The 23,012-nt window shown below is 41.4% G+C and overlaps 1 protein-coding gene and 1 long non-coding RNA gene across 10 annotated transcripts in view; both read left to right on the forward strand.

Annotated features, from left to right (window-relative positions):
• The window catches only part of LOC115500058 (aminopeptidase O (putative)), a 346,654-nt gene that overhangs the window by 111,581 nt on the left and 212,061 nt on the right, over nucleotides 1-23,012 (forward strand). The gene's annotated exons all lie outside the window — the stretch shown is intronic.
• On the forward strand, nucleotides 5,800-7,045 carry LOC116738433. Its single transcript, XR_004344370.1, has 2 exons — nucleotides 5,800-6,032; nucleotides 6,817-7,045. It is a non-coding gene; the product is annotated as an uncharacterized LOC116738433 (long non-coding RNA).

Below are 23,012 nucleotides of genomic sequence, written 5' to 3' on the forward strand. Positions count from 1 at the left end.
TATTTTACCTATTATTAATTGGATTGTTTTCCTACAGTTGAGTTTTGAGAGTTCATAATTTATTTTGAATAGAAGTCCTTTGTCAGATATGTGATGTGCTAATATTTTCTCCCGCTTGTAGCTTGTCTCTTCATTCCCTCATATTGTTCATGGATATTGTTAAAGTCTCTTTCAAAGAGAAAGTGATATTAATTTTGATGGAGTTTAATTTATCAATTTTTTCTTTATAGATTCTGTTTTGGTGTTATGTCTAGGAATTCTTTGTCTAACTCCAGGTCATGGAGATTTTCTATTATGTTTTTTTAAAAAGTTAATAGTTAGGAGCACCTGGGTGGCTCAGTCGGTTGAGCATCTGATTTTAGCTCAGGTCTTGATCTCACGGTTCATGGGTTTGAGCCCCACATGGGGCTCAGTGCTGACAGCTCAGAGCCTGGAGATTCTGTGTGTGTGTCTCTCTCTGCCCTTACCTGCTCATGCTCTGTCTCTCTCTTTCTCTCAGAAACTAAATAAACATTAAAAAAAATTTTTTTAAGTTAATAGTTTTATGCTTCATGTTTAGATCTGCGAGCAATTTGAGAAAAAATTTTTGGTGAGATGTAATGTGTAGGTCAAGGTTCATTTTTTTGCCTATGTATGCCCAATGATGTTTTAACATCATTTGTTGAAATACTACTCTTTCTCCATTGGATTGCCTTTGCACCTTTGTCAAAAAATCAGTGACCATATTTTTGTGGTCTATTTCTGTACCTTCTAATCTCTTCCATTGATCTGTGTCTAATGGCATACCTGCTTTGATTCCTGAAGCTTCTTTATAATAATTCTTCAAATTGGGGAGTATGATTCCTCCAACTTTCTAATTCTTTTCAAAAATTGTTTTAGCTAGTATAATTCTTCTGGCCTTCCATATAAATTTTAGAATTAACTTATCTGTATCTGCAAAATACATACATATACTGGAATTTAGATCATTTTTGCATTAAATCCAGAGATAAATTTGGAGAGTTGACATCTTTACTGTGAGTCCTTACTTTGAGTCTTCCAATTCATGAACATGATGGTGTATCTCTCCATTTTTTTAGGTCTTCTTTGATTTCTTTCATCAGTGTTTTGTACTTTATAGCATACAGATTCTATACTTGTTTTATTAGATCAAGTCCTAAGTGTTTCACTTTTTACAGTTACTATAACTGGTATTCTTTTTAAACTGTGGTTTTCAGTTTTCATAGCTAGTACATATACATACAATTGCATTGACTTTCTATTTGCGATCTTATTTCTTATTTATTAGTTCTAGGAGTCTGAGGAAAAGAGTGGTTCTATTTCTTGTGTACTTTGTGTGACTTTTTTTTTCTTGCCTTATTGCACACTTAGGACTTCCAATACATTGTTGAAAAGAACTGGTAGGGGTAAACATCCTTGCCTTGTTCCTGATCTTAAGGAAAGTGCATTCAGTCTTTCACCATTAAGTGTGATATTACTTATGGGTTTTTGTACATGTCCTCTCCAGGTTGAGTATACTCTCTTCTGTTCCTAGTTTGCTGAGCAATTTTAACATGAATGGATGTTGAACTTTATCAGATGCTTTTTTCTGTGTTAGCTGATATGATTATCTGGGTTTTGTTCGTTTTTTTTTTAAATTTTTTTTCTGGAATGTTTATTTATTTTTGAGAGAGAGAGCATGAGTGGGGGAGGGGCAGAGAGAGAGGGAGACACAGAATCCGAAGCAGGCTCCAGGCTCTGAGCTGACAGCACAGAGCCCGACACAGGGCTTGAACTCACAAGCCATGAGATCATGACCTGAGCCCAAGTCGGAGGCTCAACGGACTGAGCCACTCAGGTGCCCCTGGATTTTGTTCTTTAGGTTGTCAATATGATGGATTACACTGACTGATTTTCAAATATTGAACCACCTTTGCATTTCCAGGACAAACCCACACTTGATTGTGGTGTATGGTTCTTTTTCTATACTGCTGGATTCAATTAATTGATATTTTGTTGAGGATTTTTGTATCTATGTTCATGAGCTATATTGGCCTACAGTTTTCTTATATTATCTTTGACTGGTTTTGATATCAGGGTTATTCTGGCTTTATCAAACTGAGCTGGGAAGTGTGGGAGGTTTTTTTGCTTGTTTTGTTTTGTTGTTTTGTTTTCCTCTTCTGTTTTCTGCAAGAGATTATGTAGAATTGATGTTATTTATTCTTTATACATTTGGTAGAAACCACCAGTGAAACCATCTGGGCCTAGAGAATTTCTTTCTTAGAAGTTTTCTAATTACGAATTCAGTTTTATTAAAGTTACAGTACTATTCAGGTTATCGGTTTCATCTTGGCAGTTTTGGATGTTTGTGGTTTTCATGCACTTGTTGTCTTTTATCTAAGTTGTTGAATTTTTGTGTGTAGAATTGCTGATAGTATTCCCTTACTATCCTCTTAATGTCTGCAGAGTGCATAATGATAATTTCATTCCTGATATTGGTAATTTGCTTCTTTTGTCTTTATTTATTTATTTGTTTGTTTATTTTTGTCTTTCTGAGTAGAGATTTATCACTTTTATTGATCTTTTCCAAGAACCAACTTTTGGTTTCTTTTATTTTTCTCTCTTGTTGTTTTTTCTGTTTATAGTTTAATAGATTTCTGCCCTTATTTTTATTACTTCCTTCCTCTGCTTGCTTTGTATTTATTTTTCTCTTCTTTTTCTAATCTCTAAAGATAGAAACTTAGCTTGTTGATTTGAGACCTTTCTTTACTCATATAAACACTTTATGACATAAATTTCCCTTAGGCACTGCTTTAGCTGTATTCCACACATCTTGATATATTATGCTTTCATTTTTGTTCACTTCAATATTTTTTAATTTCCTTTGAGACTTTCTCCTTGACCCATGGGCTGTTTAGAAGGTGTTGATTGATTTCCAATTGTTTGGAGATTCTCCTCTTTTATTATTGATATCTAGTTAATTCTGTTATTGTCAGAGACCAAATTTTTTGTGGTTTCAATTTTTTTTTTTTAATTTGAGGTTTTTATGACCCAGGATATGTTGTGTCTTGGTGAATGTTCCACATGCACTTCAAAAGCGTTTCTGTTCTGCTGTTATTAGACAGAGTTGTATAAGCGTTCCTTTACCTGTCTCTCTTGTGTTGCACTTGTCTTGTATATAACATCTGCAAAGATTGTAAATCTCACCAGACAGTGTTATATTTACTTCCAACTGTCAAACATATTTTAAAGAACTCAGTAAGAGAAGTATTATATTTATAGAGACATTTGCCATTTCTCTTGTTCTTCCTTCATTTCTAATATTCCAGATTTTCTTCTGGTGCCTTTTTTTATGTGTTTGAAGAACTTTCTTTTCCAATTTTAGAGCACATCTGCTAACAAGAAATTATCTTAATTTACCTTCATTTGAGTGTGTCATTATTTTATTTGAAGGATATTTTCACATAGACTCCTGGGTATATCTTTTCTTTTAGCACTTTAAAAATACTGTTACTTCCTCTGGCCTCTTTAGTTTCTGATGAGAAATCCACAGTCATTCAAATCATTGTCCCCTTATAAGTGATTTTTCTGGATGCTTTCAGGAGTTTTTTGTCTATAGTTTTCAGCAGTTTGAGTCTGATTTGTTTTGGAATTGATTTCTTTCAGTTGATTTTGCTTAAACTTGCCCATCTTTTTGAATCTGTAGGTTTATATCTTTTGGCAGATTTGTGGGGTTGTCAGCCATCATGTCTTCAAATATTTAAAAAAAAATTTTTTTTAATGTTTATTTATTTTTGACAGGGAGAGAGACAGAGCAAGAGAGGGGCAGAGAGAGAGAGGGAGTCACAGAATTGGAAGCAGGCTCCAGGCTCTGAGCTGTCAGCACAGAGCCCAATGCGGGGCTCAAACTCACAAACTGTGAGATCGCGACCTGAACCAAAGTCGGTCACTTAACTGACTGAGCCACCCAGTCGCCCCTCAAGTATTTTTTCCTGCACTGCAGTCTCTCTTCTCTTTGGGACTTTAAATGACACAATGTTAACTTTTTTTAGTGTTATTACACAGGCACCTGAAGCTTTGAGCATTTTTAAAAAAATTTTTTTTCCTCTTTGTTGTTCAGCTTGGATTCTATCACTATATCTTCAAGTTTACTGAATCTTTCCTTTGTCACTTTTAATCTGTTATTGAGCCTATCCAGTGAGGGTTTTTGTTTGTTTTTTTGCTTCTGCTTTGTATCTTCTATTTCTTTGCTGAAACTTTCTACCATTTTATTTCAAGAGTGTTCACCCTTACTTCCTTGAGCATTTTACAACTACTTTAAAGTCTTTCTCAGATAATTTTAACGTCTCTGTCATCTCTGCATTGTCATGCATTGACTGTCTTTTTCATGTGACTGACATCGTCTTGATTCCTCACGTGACAAATAATTTAGGATTATATTCAGGACATTTTAAATTTTAATGAGATTTGTGTCTTGTTTAAATCTATGAATAATTTCTTTTTTTTTAAGCATGCAACCAGTGCAGTTAGGTTTAGGCTAGAAATTCTGACCAGTCGTTTGTAGATTACGGTTTCAATGTCTGCCCTGTTTTTAAAAGTCTTTGCACTGCTGTTTGGATTTGTCCATCCTCTGTACCACCCTATGGGAAGCCTAGTGGTCTTTTGTGCAGTTCTCAAACTCTTTGGTATGCTGTTTATGGTCAGATCCCCACATACATGGCTTGGGTTGGGAGTAAATTCAGAAGTTTATAAACAGTGTTATTGGGTGCTGGGCTCTTCCGTCTCTGCAGTCTTCCTTTACTATCTGGTTACCTGGGTCTCCTTTTTTTTGGTCCTCTGACCAGAAAGCTGGGGCTTTAGTTGCCCTCTTCTGTTATACACTGCCCACATCTGTGCCCTTGTCCAGGGTCAAACAGCAGAAGTATTGACATAGGGAAAAAAAAAAAAAAAAAGCAATAGGTGTTTACCCCAGCCTTTTGGACCAAGGCTTCAAAGGAAGCTTACCTCCCTCAGTTTTAGGTGCTTTCCACCACCCCTCCTCCCCCCTGCTGTCTCCACTGCCTGTCACCACAGCCACTGTAGATTGCCTCGGGCTAGGGAGTGAGCAAACAGAGAAAAGAAAAGAAGAGGAAATGGGGAATTTGTCATCTGCCCCCCTCCCCGCATAGATCTTTAGTACCTTATCATTGCTTTGAGTCCAGCCTGGGGAATATTGCGTGATAAATGGAGATTTCACTGGTTCCATAGTATTTTGAGTTCTAGTCTTTATCTACAACTTTTTCTGCTATTTCTTTTTCAGAGTCTTCAAATAGTCATTCCATGCATCTGTCAATATCTCAGATTTGCCTTCATTGGGAGAGAGGGGGTGATGGGAGCTTATTCCACCTGACTTGCAACCAGAAATCCTCTGGGCCTGTGTTCTTTTCATTAACATGTGGGGCCCCTGTGTGGACCAAGAGTTTTCCTCAAAGGACTTTATGGTATTCTTAACTTTTGCTTGTAGTTTGCATTGTAATGACACTAATAAGAACTTACTGAAATTGATTATAGTGGTAGTTTAGAAGGTTAACAATTTATTAATTCTTTTTTATTCACCAAAACTGGATAAAATTCCAAAATGTTTTCATATTATGACTGAAATGTTTATCTTATATGGAAGTAATAATACTGAAGAAGAAACAAACAGAGGTAGTAAGAAAATGTTGAAGTCTTCAAAAATTACATGCTTCCTTCCAAACAACTTACTCATGTGCCAGTAAACTTATTGCATTGTTTGAAGGCTGTGGGGAGCCAAGTCCTGTGGTTTTTCACTTTCTCTCAGCAGGTGAGGTCAACTATGTCACTTCTGCTTTATTTACTGTGACCTTTGTGTGGTGCAACAAGTGTAGGGGCACAGTACCAGGGAAGCAATGCCCTTGACCCTGTGAGACCAGATCTCTCCAGAGAGGCCACAGGGCAGGGCTGTCCCACCTACTTTCTCCTCAGGCTGACTCTGGAAGCTCCAGAGAACAACCCGAGTGCAATGGAGGCCCCACTGCCACGTTCCGGCCGAGGTGAGTGCATGGATGCACCAGTTCTTTAATAGTCGTCACCCTCCTCCCTTCCGTCTTCCCCTCTTCTCTTTCGGTTAGTGGCGTTGCCATCCACTCAGTGACCGAGGTCACAAAGCTCCACATGAGTCTGAACTCTTGCTGACCTCCCACTCACTCCATCAGTCAGTCATCAGACGCTTCCTGAGCTTCCTGAGGGCTTTCTGAGCCCTCTCTTCTCCCTTCTGAGGGTGTTTCCTGATTAGAAACCCTGTCATTTCAGTTGGCTTTTGAGGAAGCCTCCTCCTGGGTGCCCCTGCCTTTGGCCTTGCTCCCCTCAAAATCTGTTTTCTTCACCATAACGGAACCGTCCTCCTAAATCGCAAACCTGATTATCCAACCTGTCTGAAAAGTGACTAGAATTGGCTGCTGATCACCTTAGCACAGTATACAAGGCCCTTTCCTGCCTGCCTGTGCCCAGGTCATAACACGGCACCCCACAGAACCAGATTTCTTCTCAGCTCAGATTCCTCCCCCATCCAGGTGTTTTGGGCCTCTGCATCTTCTTACATCTTGTTCCTTGGGCCCAACTTGTCCCTGTTTCCCCACCCCCACCCCCTTTGCTGCCTGGCAAGCTTGTACTCATCTCTGAAAAGTTGCTTCAGGAGTATCATCCTCAGTGGTCCATCTCTGATCCCTCAGCGTGAGTTCATCCCAGCCTCCTCTTTTCCCATGGTACATTCTACATGTTTCTATTACTGTACTTTTCATTCTTGTGTTGGTCTGTGTTCATGTTTCCTTCTCATAGGCCCGGTTCTCAAGGAACTCACAGTCTACTGTGTCTTATTTGTACTTCTGTCCCCGGCGCCTGGCACAGTGTCTGGCATCTAGACGAGGCTCAACCGTGTATAACTAGTTTGTTATCGTTGCCATTCTTGCTCCTTCAGTCTCCTGGGTAAGTTGAGTACCAGACACAGAATGCCTGTGAGTCTTCGAAACCAAGTTTTTTTTGGAAATTATAGATAAAATTTATTCAATTTAACCAAGACTCTTTTTTTGCTTTGTCTGATACTGCTGTGATGATTATAGCTTTTGAATACTCTATTACTCTTCAGAACAGAAAAGATTATGTTGTTTCATAGTTTTGGGTTTTTTTTTTTTGTTTTTTTTCCCCCCCTCACAAGCCAAAGTTTAGATTTTACACTTGGCTTTTTTATTTCCCTCCAGTATACCTTCCCTTCTTTTTTTATGTGCATCTCAGTGTTATTTTTTTCAACTATTACTATCTCAGTATTGGTAAGATCTATGCTATGGAAAATAATTTCTGATAAATCTAGGTACAGTATTGCTTTATCTCACTATAGCTGGGTTATTTATTTTTCCTCCCCAGAGTTGCCGAGTCATACCGGGCATATTATTTAAATCTGTAAACACGTAGTCAACAGCCACTTGGTGCCAGAAACCCTTAGCACAGGGGATGCAAGTTAATGCAGAAAATGTGCCCTGGAGGAACTCACGGTCCCCAAGGACAGATGGGCCTGCTCTGAGGGGCTAGGGTGGGGCTGCCTGTGGACGTGGAGTTCAGGGGGAATGGTGTGAAGCCTGTTAGGCAGGGCGTAAGTTACCTGTGCCAGTCAGTGAATACCATGTAGAAACTTAAAAAGTGTCCATTTCAGAAAAACAGTAAAGAAGCCCAAGAATTTAGTCATCCATGCAGTCTGTCAATTAACAAATACTTGTTGAACACTTACTATGTAGTACATACTGTTCTAGTTGTTCAAACCAGACAAAGTTCATTCCTTTATGGAGCTTAAGTCCTGTTGGGGGAGACAAATAATAAATGAGTGCGTATGTGGGGAGATAATGAAAGTGCTAGGTAGAATAAAGCAGGGTAAGGGCACTAAGAGTATGGAACTTGCTCTTTTGCAAATGGTGGTGGTTCTACTTCTTCTTTTCCAATTTGGATGCCTTATATTTCTTTCTTATATTTTCCCTAATTGCTGTGGCCAGGACTTCCAATACTGTGTTGATACAGTGGTGTCGTGGGCATCCTTATCCTTGTCTTATTTTGATCTTTGAAGAAGAGCTTTCATCTTTTCACCATTGAGTATGATGTTGGCTATGGGGGGAAATTGCTATTGTATATGGCCAGTTCAGGGGGAACTCTCTAATGATGTGATATTTGAGCACAGACCTGTTGGAAGCAGCCGAGCGGGCCAGGTGAAGCAGAACCCCTGAAGTAGACATGTATTTAGCAAGTTGGAAAAACTGCCAAGAAGGCCAGGTTTCTTATGCTGAATGACTAAAGGGAAGAATGGCAGGAAGTGTACATGGAGAAGTTGCTGAGGACCCAGTTGTGTAAGGCCTTCTAGGTCTTTCATTTTGCGTGGTAGGGGGAACCACCTGAAGGTTTTGTGTAGTTAGTAACATGATTTGATTTATACCTTGAAATGGTCATTCTGGATGGATGCCTGATATTTTGGTTTGGGGGATAGGGACGGGTAAGAGAAGAAGCATGCAAACAAATTAGAAAGCAAATGGAAAAATCCATGTGAGAGAAAATGATAGCTTGGACTGGGGTGGTGGTAGTGAATGAGGTAAGAAGTGTTCATATTTGGGATATTTTGAAAATAGAGCTGATGAGAGTTTGGAGAGGATTGTGTGTAAGACAGGAAAGAAAGAGGAGACCAGGACCACTTAAAGATTTGTGGCCTGAACAAAATGTTGATGCCATTTTGTTGAGATGGAAACAGCAGGGAAAGAATAAGATTGTAAGAGAAAATCAAGATTGGTTTTAAGTTCTTTGATTTTGAGATGTCTAAGTGGAACTGTCACTAGAATTCAAAGGGAAGCCCCTGACTGGATATATAAATTTGGAGAGTGTTTAGGATGTAGATGGTATTTAAAGTCATGGGACTGGAAGAGCATGTTGTGGAAGGAGGTAGAAAGAGAGGATAAGAGGTGTGAGCACTGAGATGTGGTGGGCAAGAGTGTGAGCCACTGAGAAGTGGATTACATGAGGACTGTGGGGTTTGGTCCAGTGGAGGTCACTGGTGACCTTGAAAAGAGCAATGGTGATGGAATGGTGGAAAAGGACGCTTACTTGCAGAGAGTTAAGGAGAGGATGGGGGCAGGAAGTTGAGACGTAAGTACAGGAAGCTCTTTCAAAGAGTTCTGTTGTAAAGAGGACCAGAGGGCTGGAGAAGTTGCTGGGCAACCTGCGAAGTCCCATGTTTCAAGGACATGTTTCAAGGACAGACTGCATCAGAGCACACGTGTGTGCTGATGAGAATGATCTGAGTAAAGAGGAAGAAGTGATGAGAAAGGAGAGAAAGGATGGGTGGTGGTGGCACATGCGTGGTGGTGGCACAAGGGATGGGGGTCCAGAGTTAGAGCAGAGTGGACCTTCGATGGGAGCAGAAGAGGCTCACCTCCCTGTCAGAGAAGAGGAGGCAAACATGGAAGCGGGTACAGGTAGGGTGGTAAATTTGGTGGTGAAAGAGCGAGGGAGTCCTGTGTCGATTGCTTCTGTTCCCCACATGGGACTAGGTGGAGAAAGCCTGGGGGCAGGAGGACATTCAGAGGCCATTGCTTGGAACAGGTGACATCTCTCTTTAGTTCTTTATGCTATTGATTTCTCGTTAACATCTACTTTTTTGAAATTGAATAGATTCTTATAGAAGATTGAAGAGAATGAAGTTCATTCAAAAAGTAATGAAGCAGAACTGTGTTATTAGGTGCCAGGCGAGGAGCTGATTTCTTTAATGGGTTGAATCATTAATGGGGTGGGAGATGGGGGCCTTCTGTGTGGTAAGAGAGGAAACAGATATGAGTGGGAGAAAATTTGAGTTATGTTGGAACCGAAACAATCTCATTAGTTACTCTTAATATCCTTAGACATTCTGTAGGGACAGTTGATATCCTTTAGCAGATGAAGAATGAGAGCCCAGGGCATTTCGGTAACTGCCCATAGCATCCAGCAAATTAGTGATAGATCCAGGAGTTAAGTGGTGTCCTTGAATTTCTAGTTCATCACTTGGTCCCTGGACTGAAGCAAAGTGCTAAATCTTGACTGTAAACCACCTGCAGGATCGGGGACATATCCTCACTCTTTAACGTTCAGGCCCTCACTGCTTCACAATTATTCTTCACAATAATTTCTACAATTAAGATGGGAATTGTTTGGCTACTGGCTCCAGGGGAAATGTGATACTCCAATTAGTTGTTCAGTTCCCAATTTAAGGCCGTCTGTAGAAGAGAGCATCTCATCAGCATACATTTGGTTAATGAGGGTTAATGAGTAAAACATGGAGGCTGACTCCATGATGGCTGTAACTGCTGTGTTTCCTTCTTTTATTTTTAAAAAATTTTTTTTTGGATTTATTTATTTGTGATAGAGACAGAGCACAAGTGGGGGAGGGGCAGAGAGAGAAGGAGACAGAATCTGAAGCAGGCTCCAGGCTCTGAGCGGTCAGCACAGAGCCCAACATGGAGCTCAAACTCACCGTGAGATCATGACCTGAGCTGAAGTCGGACGCTTAACTGACTGAGCCACCCAGGCGCCCCCTGTGTTTCCTTCTTTATGCAAGTGCACTTCCAAGATCATAACCGGGCAGATACATACGCGTGCTCGCAAACACACACACACACACACACACACACACACACACACACACACACTCTCTACTATAGTAATTATAAACATTGAATGTAAGATGCATTCTGATTTTAGCAATGTTAAAATAGGAGTAGGGAAGGGAGGCAGAAGAGAAAACATGTCTTAAAACTAGAGATTAGGTAGCTCAAGTTTTCATTTGATGTTGTACTGTGGAAACATTAACACTTTGAAGACAAATCTGTATTTTGTTTGAGGTTAGCTTTAAGACAGTTTCACTGGTAGTGACGCCTGGATGGCTTAGTCACTTGAGTGTCTCTTAGTTTCAGCTCAGGTCATGATCCCAGGGTCATGGGATCAAGCCCCCACATAGGGCTCTGTGCTGAGCATGGAGCCTGCTTGAGAGTCTCTCTCTCTCTCTCTCTCTCTCTCTCTCTCTCTCTCTGTCTCTCTCTCCCCCTCTGGCCCTGTATCCTGCTCACGCACTCTCTATCTTTCTCTAAAAAAAAAAAGTATTTTACTGGCAAACCTGACTCCATGGATTGGTTTTAGGATTAAATGAGATAATGTATGTAAGGCATTGATAGCAGTCTCCAGCACATAGTAAAGGCTCAGTAAATACTCATTGTAAGTAATAATAATTATTGTATTTCTCTTAATATATTTTTCAGTGAGCAATAGATTTTTTGAAGTATTTGTAATGGTAAAATGTTACTTTTAGTCAGTAACAGCTTTTGCTAGCAATAAGAAGAACTGTACCTTTTGGGGTGCCTGGGTGGCTCAGTCAGTTAGGCATCTGACTTTGGCTCAGGTCATGATCTCACGGTTTGTGAGTTCAAGCCCTGTGTCGGGCTCTGTACTGACAGCTCAGAGACTGGAGCCTGCTTTGAAATCAGTATGTCCCTCTCTCTCCCTGTCCCTCCCCTGCTCATGCTCTGTCTGTCTCTCTCTCTCTCTCAAAAATACACATTGAACATTTTTTTAAAAAAGAAGTTTACCATTTAATTAAGTTATTAATATGCAAAAAATGCGCGAATGAATTATTGAATGCCTGATTGAGCATGGTACTGGGCTCAGTACTCATCAGAGAGAAGTTTTCTCCCCCACAGATCTGGTCCCTGCCCATTAGCTGTTTATAATCCATGATAGATGCCTTGGAGGTGAAGATGACCACTAATGTTGATTAAGCCTTAATGTGTGCCAGAGTCTGTTCTAAGCACTATACATTTATTCCTGCCAGCAGCCCTCTTAGTTAGGGACTCTGGTTATTCCTTTTTCAGAGAGAAGAAACTAAAGGCTGCACATCCAGTTCGTTGATGGTCCAGTGGGATTTGAGCCCACAGCCTGACTCCCTTGGCCACTGTGCTCTATAGCCTGTTTCCAACATGAAGTAAGTACACTGAGGCTGACCCCATTGATTGCTGGCCTAAAATCCAGTTCCACTGTCTTGCTTGCTGGAAGAGCCTTGATTCTGTTTGGTTCTTTGCCCCTCTCTATGTTTCTCAGAGAAGATGAATCCTGTCCACATTTCCCTTAGTAAATCCTGCTTCATCTGAGCCAGTCATGGTGTCCTCTTTCCCCTTGTCAAGAATGTGGTTAGGCAGGGGCATTTTACAAGATTCTGGCCAAGGACTATGAGGGGTGGCTTTTTACATACTTCTGAGAAAGAGAAAGGGGTTTCTTCACTGAGAGAAATAGACACATAAGGAAGGACACCTCTCTTTTTCTCTTGACCTTTCTCGATCACATTTGGATGTGATACCTAGGAATGTGGCAGCCGTCTTGCCACTGACCTAAAAAGGAAGCCAATACCCAGAGTAACGCACTGCAGAGACCGTGGCTGAGAAGCAGAACAGGACCTGACATTCTATACCTGGAGGCACTTAGCTCCTGCCTGTCTTGTTATATGAGAGAATAAGACCCCTCATTATTTAAGTTAGTTTGAATTGGCTTTCTGTTACTGGTAGCTAAAGGCATCCTCATTCGGAGCATCCCCACAGGTGTGCCATGGCATGCTGGTGTTCTGTAGATGTGTAACAGGTATGCTGAAATCTAGATGCCCTCAGCTTTCAGGTGGCTGGGAAGGACCAGAGGCAGCCGGAGTCCCAGACCTATTACCTTTAGCCACAGACAAGCTTGGTGTTTAATCCAGAGAATTTACAGATATTTTCTATGTGCATCGTGGCATTGAAAAGGTTGGGAGGATGAAAAGATGCTCCACGTCACATGTCATCAGGGAAATGCAAATTAAAACAAAAATGAGGTGCACTATTAGGATGCCATTAGGAGGTGCACATCCCTATTAGGATGGCCAAACACCAGATGCTGGTGAGGCAGTGGAGCAACGGGGACTCTCATTCATTACCAGTGGGAATGCAAAATGGTACAGCCACTTTGGAAGACAGTTTGGCAGTTTCTTACAAAACTAAACACACTCTTACCGTATGACCCAGCAATCACACTCTTTGGTATTGTAACCAAAGTTGAAAACATGTCCACACAACAACTTGCACACTGGTGTTTATAAAGGCTTTCTTCATATAATTGTCAAAAGTTGGAAGTAACCAAAAGGTCCGTTAGTGGGTGAATTGGATAAATAAACTGTGGTACATCCAGACAGTGGAGTGTCATTCGTCACCAAAAAGAAGTGAGCTATCAAGCCATGAAGACATGGAGAAACCTTAAATGCATATTACTAGGTGAAAGAAGCCAATTTACAGTATACTGTATGATTCTGACTACATGACATTCTGAAAAAGACAAAAAAAAAAAAAACCCATGGAGACAGTAAAAACATCGGTGGTTAATAGGGATTGAGGGTGGGGAGGGATGAATAGGAAAAGTGAAGAGAATTTTTAGGGCAGTGAAACTGTCCCCTATGGTACTACAATGGTGGATACATATCATTTTACATTTGTCCTAACCCATAGTATATAACACCTGGGGTGAACCTTAATGTAGACTGTAGACTCTGTGTTATAATAGCGTATCGATGTAGGTTAATCAGTTGTAACAAATGTACCACTCTGGTGCAGGGAAGCTGATAATGGAGGAGGCTCCGCCTGTGTAGGGTTAAGTGCTATAGGGGAAATCTCTGTACCTTCCATTTAATTTTGATGTGAATCTAACACTACTCTAAAAAATAAAGTCTATTTTAAAAAGTCAAAATACACAAAAAGCCTTAGAAGTAAGTTGAAAATGTACCTATGGCTGTGGCAGTTAGCTATATTGGTTGGAAAAAAAGGTTGGGAAACCCTGTCCTAAGTTATCAAAAATATATAATGAAAGTATTATGGGGGCACCTAGCTGGCTTCGTTGGAAGACATGCGACTCTTGATCTTGGAGTCATGAGTTCGAGCCCCATGTTGGGTGTAGAGATTACTTAAGTAAATAAAAACTTAGGGGTGGCTCAGTCACTTAAACATCGGACTTTTGGTTTTGGCTCAGGTCATGGTCTCACAGTTCCCTAGATCAAATCCCACAACAGGCTCCGTGCTGACCACAGAGTCTGCTTGGGATTGTCTCTCCTTCTCTCTTCTCTCTCCCTCTCGCTCTCTGCCCCTCCCCCTCTTGCTAGCTGCGTACGCTTGTGCACTCCCTCTCAAAATAAATAAACATTAAAAAAATAAAAACTTAAAAAATATATTCTGCATCAGTGTGTCAATAATAAAAATATATTTAAAAAAATTTGTTTGAGAATGAGTGGGGGAAGGGCAGAGAGAGGGGAGAGAGAAGCTTAACCGACTGAGCCACCCAGGCACCCCAAGAATAAAAGTATTTTAAAAGATAAACATATGTTTCTAAGAAAACATCCTTTTTCCCTTTTACTCTTCCAGTCTGATGACACCCTCAAGACCCCGTTCAAGTATAATTTCCTCCAAGAAGCCTTCCTCAGGCCTTTAATTGCTCCCTCCTCTGTGTCCTATAAAAGCTTTTTCATATTTCCATTGTAGTACTGACATCACTGTGATTTAAAGATTGGTTTTTCAAGTCTGTCTCTGCCAGTAGGACTATAAGTTCTTGAGTGAAGAAATTTCCCTATTGAGAATGGCTGTCAGGAAGCCAGAACCGAGCTCAGTAGTCGTTGCTAAATGAAGCTAGACGTGGTCATAGAAAGATACTTCAGGTCCCACAGTATTGATTCTCAATCTGGGCTGCTTTTTAGCAACACTTGTGCCTGGTTCCCATCCCCAGAGGTGATGATGTATTGGGTGTGGGTTGCGGCCTGGATGCTGGTACTTGAAAGGCCCCAACGATTCCAAAGTGCAGTCAAGTTGAGAACCACCATCCTGGAGGGAGAGAAGAACAGCCAGAGGGAAAGATGACTAAGGCCTTTTGAGATCTGTGGCAACAATAGGTGTAAAAGGCACCAGCATCAGTAGATCCACTAGCCAGAGAATCCAGCAGGGGGCTTGTCACAGTAGCCCTGATGAGAGATGGTGATCCCAGCAGGTGGGTGAGAATATTCAGACATAGTAATGGAGGGGCCAGTATGGGAGATGCCTTCGAGCAGTGCCACCTATGGCAGCGATTCTTATTCTGCCTACGTGTCAGAGTCATTGGGGAAGCTTTGTAAAAACATAAGTACTGGGGCCTCATCCCAGAGATTGTGGTCAAACTGATACGGAGTGGAGTCTAGGCAACGGTACTTTTTAATCTTTTTAAAGCTCTCCAGGTGATTCTAATGAGTTGCCAAGATTGAGAACTACTGCCTTAGAGAAAGACCAATAGAATTTGACCACACTTCGATATGAGAAATTGAGCAGAGGTTATCCCAAGCTTCCTGACTTGAGATGTTGAGGGTAAGTTTGCATAGACCAGGGGTGGTGAGAGGACTGGCTGGAAGTTGGACATAGGGTAAGGGATGAGGGGAAAAGATATGAAGATAACTTTTTCATGAGGTTCAGCTTGAGTTGACAGTGGGTCTGAGATCCATGACAGTTTTTGGTGGAGTGTTACATAGACCCAAGTCAAGCTGGAAGTCTGAGAGCAGTTTTTCAGTGTGGCTCATCTGGATCTCCCCACCCCCATTCCATTCCGTCAGGTGGTCTGCAGGTGCTTTGGCAGTTCTGGGGGATAAACCAATGAAGTCATTTTATTCATACACATTTTACTTATTAGAAATAATATTATTTTCATGGGAATCCTGTTCTTAATAATCTTTACCCTCTTAAAGATAGTATCTGTGCTAGAAAGACTGTCAGTCACTTTGTCTTAGACAATACTTGGTCAGCTGAATGAAGTTCATCTCAGTTGACATGTTTTTATTTCATCTGCCATTATTGTTCACATAAATTTTCATGTATCACAGCTATCCGCCAATTTGAAAAAAAAAAATGGCTCAATGGTGAAGGGAAAAAGTAGAATGGAATGAGTCATATTAGCACTCAGAGTAATGTTAGAACTTTAACAGTGAACAGGACACCAGTGAAAATATAGAATATGTATCTGTAGCTGGTGGGACAAATGATTCCATGAGTAGGATGATTTAACATAAGTGACCAAATAAGGATGAAAAGCATGCTGATGGATATCTAAAATTAGATTTTATTGAGACAGCCATCCCCTCAACCCTACCTCATTGTAAACTGCCCTTTTTATCAAATAGTGGCTTTTCTGTCACTGACCGAGACAATATTCGGTGCCCCACTTCATGTAGAGAAAAGCAGGCACAAGTCACACTACTGTTGAAGAGTTCATAAGACTCTCTGCCAAGTTAGTGGCGAGTCTAATTCTCAAAGAAAGCAGACTAGGGAGTTTGGCAAAATTCTCTTATGAAATGGAAATTGCAAAACATCCATGGTACAAATGTGTAAAAGCAGTTACTATTGGATGTACACGTTAGTAGATCTTTTACTTCACATTTGGGCAAAGCCAGTGATGTGCAGATTAAGAGACTCTTGGCATATATGCAGTACTTATATGAAAAGGAATTGCTTGAAGAGTTTTTGTTCATGAAAACCCATGTCACCAGAAAAGGTTTGCTTTGGTTAATGATAATGTTGTGAGCCATGAAGGGCAATGAAAAAGGTAAGGAGGGACCAGTAGTGACAGATTCGGGAGGAAAAAGAACACCGCCACATGAATAAAAGAAGTTACACTAGAATGTGATAACATTATTTTATTCTCAGAGAACAGTTTGTGATCTGTAACATGCCTCTTGATCCTGATTACAGTTGAAAAAAAATAACAAAAAGTGTGACAATTTCTCATAAATGAAGAAAATGGGCAGCATGTAGCATAGTGGAGGCAAAGGTCCCTCTCAAAAGATTTTAGAACATGATATGAGTTACAAGCATGTCTTCATGACCCTGATTAGTGTCTGTAAAAGCCGTTTCTATTATTTAGGTGGCTTTTTCAAGTGATATGCTATTTGGGGGCTGAACATTAAGATATTTAATGTTAAGTACAAGAAATCCTGTTATCTTGTGGATATATGAGGACAGAGACCCTATCTTGTGACCCTAGTGCCCAGCAGTGTCCGCAGTAGCTCAATAAATATTTGATGAGTGAATGGATCTTTATTCCTCAGAGAAAGAACTAATGGTGTATTGTAAGTTACGCTTTAAAGCCATATCCAAATGCTGCTACATGCTTGCCAAATGCAACCAAAAAATAGATTTGATGTCTATCGGCTGCTCTCTGCCCTGATGGAACATTCAGCCCTATGTTCCAGCTCTTGGATCTGATGTGCTCATCAGTTTGTGTTTACCAAGCCCAATTTATGTTTCCTTGGTGAGAAATCACCCCATAATTTTTAGGACAGTGCTGAATCTGAATATCCAAATGTATCTAACAGAGCTACCAAACACTTGTAGCCCTTTCTGACAGTCTCTACATACAAGGATTCTGATTTAGTAGAAATACAGAATAAGAAACTACGTAGAAGACAGCTCAAACTATTTGTCATTTTATGTCTGACAAATTAGTTTGTCATTATAGATATAATGTCACATATACATTAGGTAAATACTTATATACCATATCATCCCTCTCACTGATGTGAACTAATTTAAAATAACTTTGTGGGGCTCAGTGGGTGGAGCATCCTTCTTTGGCTCAGGTCTGTGAGTTCAAGCCCCGCATCGGGCTCTGTGCTGACAGCTGAGCCTGGAGCCTTCTTCGATTCTGTGTCTCCCTCTCTGTTCCTCCCAAGCTTGCACTCTGTCTCCCTCTCTCTCTGTCTCTCAAAAATAAATAAATATTAAACAAAATTAAAAAAAAAAAATGATAATTTTGTAATATGCTTTAGTTTATCTTTAAAATTGTAATGAATCTTATTTTTTGTTGTTGTTGTTTTTTTGAGAGAGAGAGAAAGCCGGGATCAGGGGCAGAGGGGGATAGAGAGAGAGAGAGGGAGAGAGGGGGAGAGAGAGAGAGAGAGAGAGAGAGAGAGAGAGAGAGAGAGAGAGAGAGAGAATCTTAAGCAGGCTCCATGATCAGCATGGAGCCCAACATGGGGCTCAATCCCACAACCCTGGGATCATGGCCTGAGCCAAAATTAAGAGTTGAACGTTCAGCCAACTGAGCCACCCAGGCACCCTGGAACATTTTTTAAGAACAACATACATGAGAGTCTGGCGCTCAACCGACTGATCCACCTGGGGTCATGAGGAATTTGATTTTTCATATACCTAGAACTGTTGGTCGATGTGTGGGTCAAATGCCCATTATGTTTGATAAATAATGGCCTAGAGATAGATAAAAAGAATGTATTTGCAGTTTATCCTTATAAAAACTACATTATACAAAGTCACAGGTGTCCTCCTCTTGGACTCTGGCGTGAGACCCAAAGAATATATGACAAAGGAGAGACACTCTCTTGTCACCAGATGTTCATGAGTCATCACTGAAGAAGCATTAGAATATAAACCTGGCAAAGGGGCATGTACGTGGGGTTCATACCTTAGGGTTACACACCAAAGTTCTTTCTACCAAAGGCCAAGAAGCAAGCTCCTGCTAGGGAGGCTGATGCCCTGGGCATCAGCTCTGGAGTAGGGGCACAGCAGCAGGGAGGTCAGTGCCCCTGAGCACTGCAGCTGGGCACACATCATCTAGTGATACGACTCAGGCCACATGCTCACAGACCAGTATGCACGAGCACACCCACCCAGCATCTGCTCCTGTCAACACAGGCTGCTGTCTTCAGGGTGGCTGATAATAACTCAGGTGTAAAAACTTGATCGTCTCAGTGAAAACAAATTATTTGGCCAAGTAGCTATTTACCACCCAGGAGATTAAGGGGAGACCAAGGGTAAAGGAAGACGCAGGAAGATGACAAGATGCTACATCTGTTTGAACATCATATTGAAAAGAATTGATAAAAAGCAATCAGCTTGAAATAGCCCATTATAGAATAGGTCTACAGTGCTTAAATATCAATTTGCCTCTAGAAATAAAAGGTAATTTGTCATTATTTAAGCTAGCAGACGCACCTCTCACGTCTGAAATCAATGTGGAGGGGCAGAGCACACAGCACCATAGGAGGGTCGAACAGACCTGAGTTTGAGCCCCAGCTCGGCCACTTGATAGCAGACTGTCCTTGGGAAACCCTTGGTGGCTTCAGTTTCTCATATATAAAATGGGGCAGTTGAGCTAAATGATCTTCAGAGTTTTGTTTCGTTTTTTACTTTCAAAATCTCATGACAAGTGAAGTGCTTTATAGTATATCTGACTGCTTCCCAAATAAGCTCTGGGCTCTGTGAGAATCATCTTTGCTGAGATTTTCTTACATTGAAATGTCCTCACCTTCCTGCCCTGCCCTCTGTCAAGACTCAGCAAACTTGAACCACTGTACCTAATTGCCTCAACCATATTTTCTCACTCCCTCTCATCTGGAGCTTTCTTTATGCTCTCTTACAGCAGTTCTTATGATCATCGTTTCTTCAACCAGATTTTAACTGCTGTGAATTCACCTCATGTATGTTCATCTTTAACTGCAGAGCCATATTGACAACAGCTTTGAAAATTTCCGATTTCCTTTGGCAGGATTAATTTCCAACGACTTAATATCCTTTTCCCATCTGGAAGCTCTGAACGGAATAATAGCAAGATGGCTGCTCCGGCAAGAGGGCTATTATCCCTGTCCTCTGGGTGGGAATATTGAGGGTATATTAAAATGTATTTCTTCACAGTGTGTCTCACCTCATAAATATTATTTGACTTCTTTTATAATGTTCAAATGAGCCATTGGAAATTTATATTTCTAGGCATCTTGTCTTACAAAATTGTAGATTGTCTTAAAGCAGCGTACGTTATCTGTCTGCCAAATCCGAACTAGTAATATATGAGGCAGGACCATGACCAAGAGGCAAGCCGAAGGACGAATCTGAAAGTACAAGGCCTTTACTTTCATGGAATTGAATTCTCGAGCTATTCTAAAGCAGTTGTTTATCTATTATAAATGTTTTACTGTATTATGTAGGTGAAAACAGAAGATCTTCATGGATCCTAAACATTTTGGAAGCAATACTAAGACATTGTTCACCTTGGTTTTTATACAAGTCCTCAGCTTTGAGGCATTTTTACCCCTAGTGGTCAGTGGTTTCTTCTGTCTTGCCTTACAGTTTTCTCATTCCTCACTGCTAATTCTTGACTTAGGGCGTGTGTGGTAGAGGTGGTGCCACGAGTGCCATGGTGGTGCCATGTTTACCTGTGACTGAACAGTGTATGGCACAGTACAGACGGGGGATGTTGGGAAGGGGTAAAACTTTTCCAGATGTAAACCGCTGCGTTTTAGCAAAGTAATGTTATGGACTGTGTACTAGTTTCCTCGGTCTACTGTAACAAATTGTCCCAAACTTGGTGGCTTGAAACAATGGAAATTGATTCTCTTGTGGTTCTGGAGACCAGAAGTCTAAAATCTGTATGACTGGGCTGAAATCTAGCTGTTGTCAGGGTTACACTCTTCCCCCAAGTCTATAGAGAGAACCTGTTTCTTTGCCTCTTTCAGCTTTTGTTGGTCACCAACATTCCTTGACTTGTGGCTACATCACTTCACCATTCAAGGCCAGCATCTTCAGATCCCTTTCTGCTCTATTTTCATATCCCCGTTTCTTCTGTGTGTCAAATCTCGCTCTGCTTCTCTCTTTTAAGGACAGTTGTGACTGTATCTAGGGCCTGTCTGGATAATCCAGGATCATTTCCTCATCTCAAGATTCTTAGCTTAATCACTTCTTAAAAGATCTTCCCCCTTATTCCTCCCTTCCCTTCCCTTCCCTTCCCTTCCCTTCCCTTCCCTTCCCTTCCCTTCCCTTCCCTTCCCTTCCCTTTCTCTCTTTCTTTCTTATGTATTTGCCATATAAGTTAACATTCATAGACTTCAGGAATTAGGGCATGGATATCTCTTGGGGGGGGGGTCATTTATTAGCCTATCCCAAACTCCATTTGTTCCAAATGAATCAACTAACCTTCAAGGCTCCTATATCTTCTCTCTCTTCCCATGCAATCTGGTAAGTGTTAAAAGCAAACATATATTAATTCAACACATATTTATTTAGGACCTACTATGTGCCTGCCACTAAATTCTTTGGCTACAATGATGAACAAATAGATGTGGTCCCTTTCCCTCATGGGGCTTATAGTCTGGTTGGGGAGATGGACATTAAACAAATACTTGAAAAAATACAGTACCACACACTGGTAAATGCTACACAGAAGGGGTAGCTTCTAGCAGTGTCCTGAGGAAGGTCCATCAGAGGAAGTAATGTTTAGGCTGAGATTTTGAAGGACAGTGAGAAGTAAGCCAGGCTAAGAATAGAAAGGAGAGCATTTCATGCAAAGGGCCAGCCTATGGCTGGAAGGAACTTGGAGCTTTGGACGAACTGAAAGAAGTGTTGGTAGAACTTACAAAGCTGTGGGAAGACTGGAGTGAAATGAGATTGGAGATGTCATCAGGGGTCAGACTAGGCAGGGCCTTCTAGAAATGTGAGCTTCATCCGAAGTGCACTAGGAAGACCGGAAACTTAAATAGTGGCAGGGTGGGAACAGGTGGGCATGGCATGATCTTGTTTATGTTGTTACAGAATTACTCTGCCTTCTGGTTGGAGAATGGGTTGACAGGACGAGGGTGGTGGCAGTGGCATGGTGAGATCCAAGGTGTGACCATAGTTCCAGACAAGAGGCAAAGTTGGCGTGGACCAGGACTGGCGATATTGATGGTGGAGAACGTTGGAGAGATGAAAAATATGCCCCGGAGAAATGACAGGGAGGGTCTCAAAAACTCAAGAGTTTTATGTGAGGGAGTCATGAGGAAGAGGGAGGTGTCAAGGATGACTCCAGGCTCCTAGCATAAGCAGCTAGATGGATGAGGGGGTGCCGTTTGATGAAAGCAGGAGGACATATGGAGGAGCAGATTTAGACAAAAGATCCTGAGTTCAAGTTTGTATATGCTAACCTTGAAGAAGTCAGTTGGCACAGTGCCTGGCACGGAGCACACTGGAAATAGGAGCTTCTATTTTAGTCATTTTCGAATCATAACTGGCCTTTAAGTCTGTACATTTAGGTTCTAGCCCTGGCTAGGCCACTTCAGATAAATAAACCTCTCTAGGCATTAGTGTCCTCATCTATAAATTGGCAGTTGAACTGGATGCATTTTGTGGTCCCTTTCAGCTTTAATATGCCTACGATGCTATGAAATTCTTTGGTCTTGATCACCTGGACGCTGCTCTGGCCAGCTGGATCTGCTTCAGAGAGGCCGATGAACTAGAACCCTGCACATGGGTGGCAGTTTCTGGTGGAAGCTGACGCAGGGGGAGCCCTGGCCAAGGCAAACTGTGGCTAGTGAGGAGGCCTCATGACGAAGGGGAAGGATGTGGTTTGAGGAGACCAGCAGCTGCTGCTGTCACCAGACAAGCATGAAATTCGCTGAGCTGCAGAGGAGATTGTGGCCGAGGAGGGCTGCTTATTAATTGGCGAATTAATGTGATTTGGGGCATATGGAGAAATGGCGACGGGCAGAAAAGAAGATGAAGTCAGAAAGAAAATCTTATTTCCTTCTTTCCTGTGCACTCGTCTGTTCTTGGCAGAGTGGGTTTCAGGGATAGATCATCTCGAGTCCAACTCCTCATCACTGACAGATAAAGAAAGCAAGGTCAACACCAAGTTCCTCAGCCCCAGAACCATGCCCGCCCTCAAGTCTTTTCACACCTGGCCCGTGCTTTCCTGCCCCACCAGGATGCTAGGGATGGTTTCCAGGAGCCATTTTAGGCCCAATTTTGGAAAAAGGGTCAAGTTTGGTTTCATTCATCTTAGAGCCCACCCCTTGAGAGATTATTCATTCCTCCACACCCCCAGATATAAAAACACTGTATGTAATTTGCTACACTTTGGGCTCCTCTCCTCAGTCAGTGCTTTATTACTCAAAGTAAACCTGGCTGGGCCCTGATTCC

Source organism: Lynx canadensis, chromosome D4, assembly GCF_007474595.2.
Source record: "Lynx canadensis isolate LIC74 chromosome D4, mLynCan4.pri.v2, whole genome shotgun sequence".
In the NCBI taxonomy this organism is placed as follows: domain Eukaryota; kingdom Metazoa; phylum Chordata; class Mammalia; order Carnivora; family Felidae; genus Lynx; species Lynx canadensis.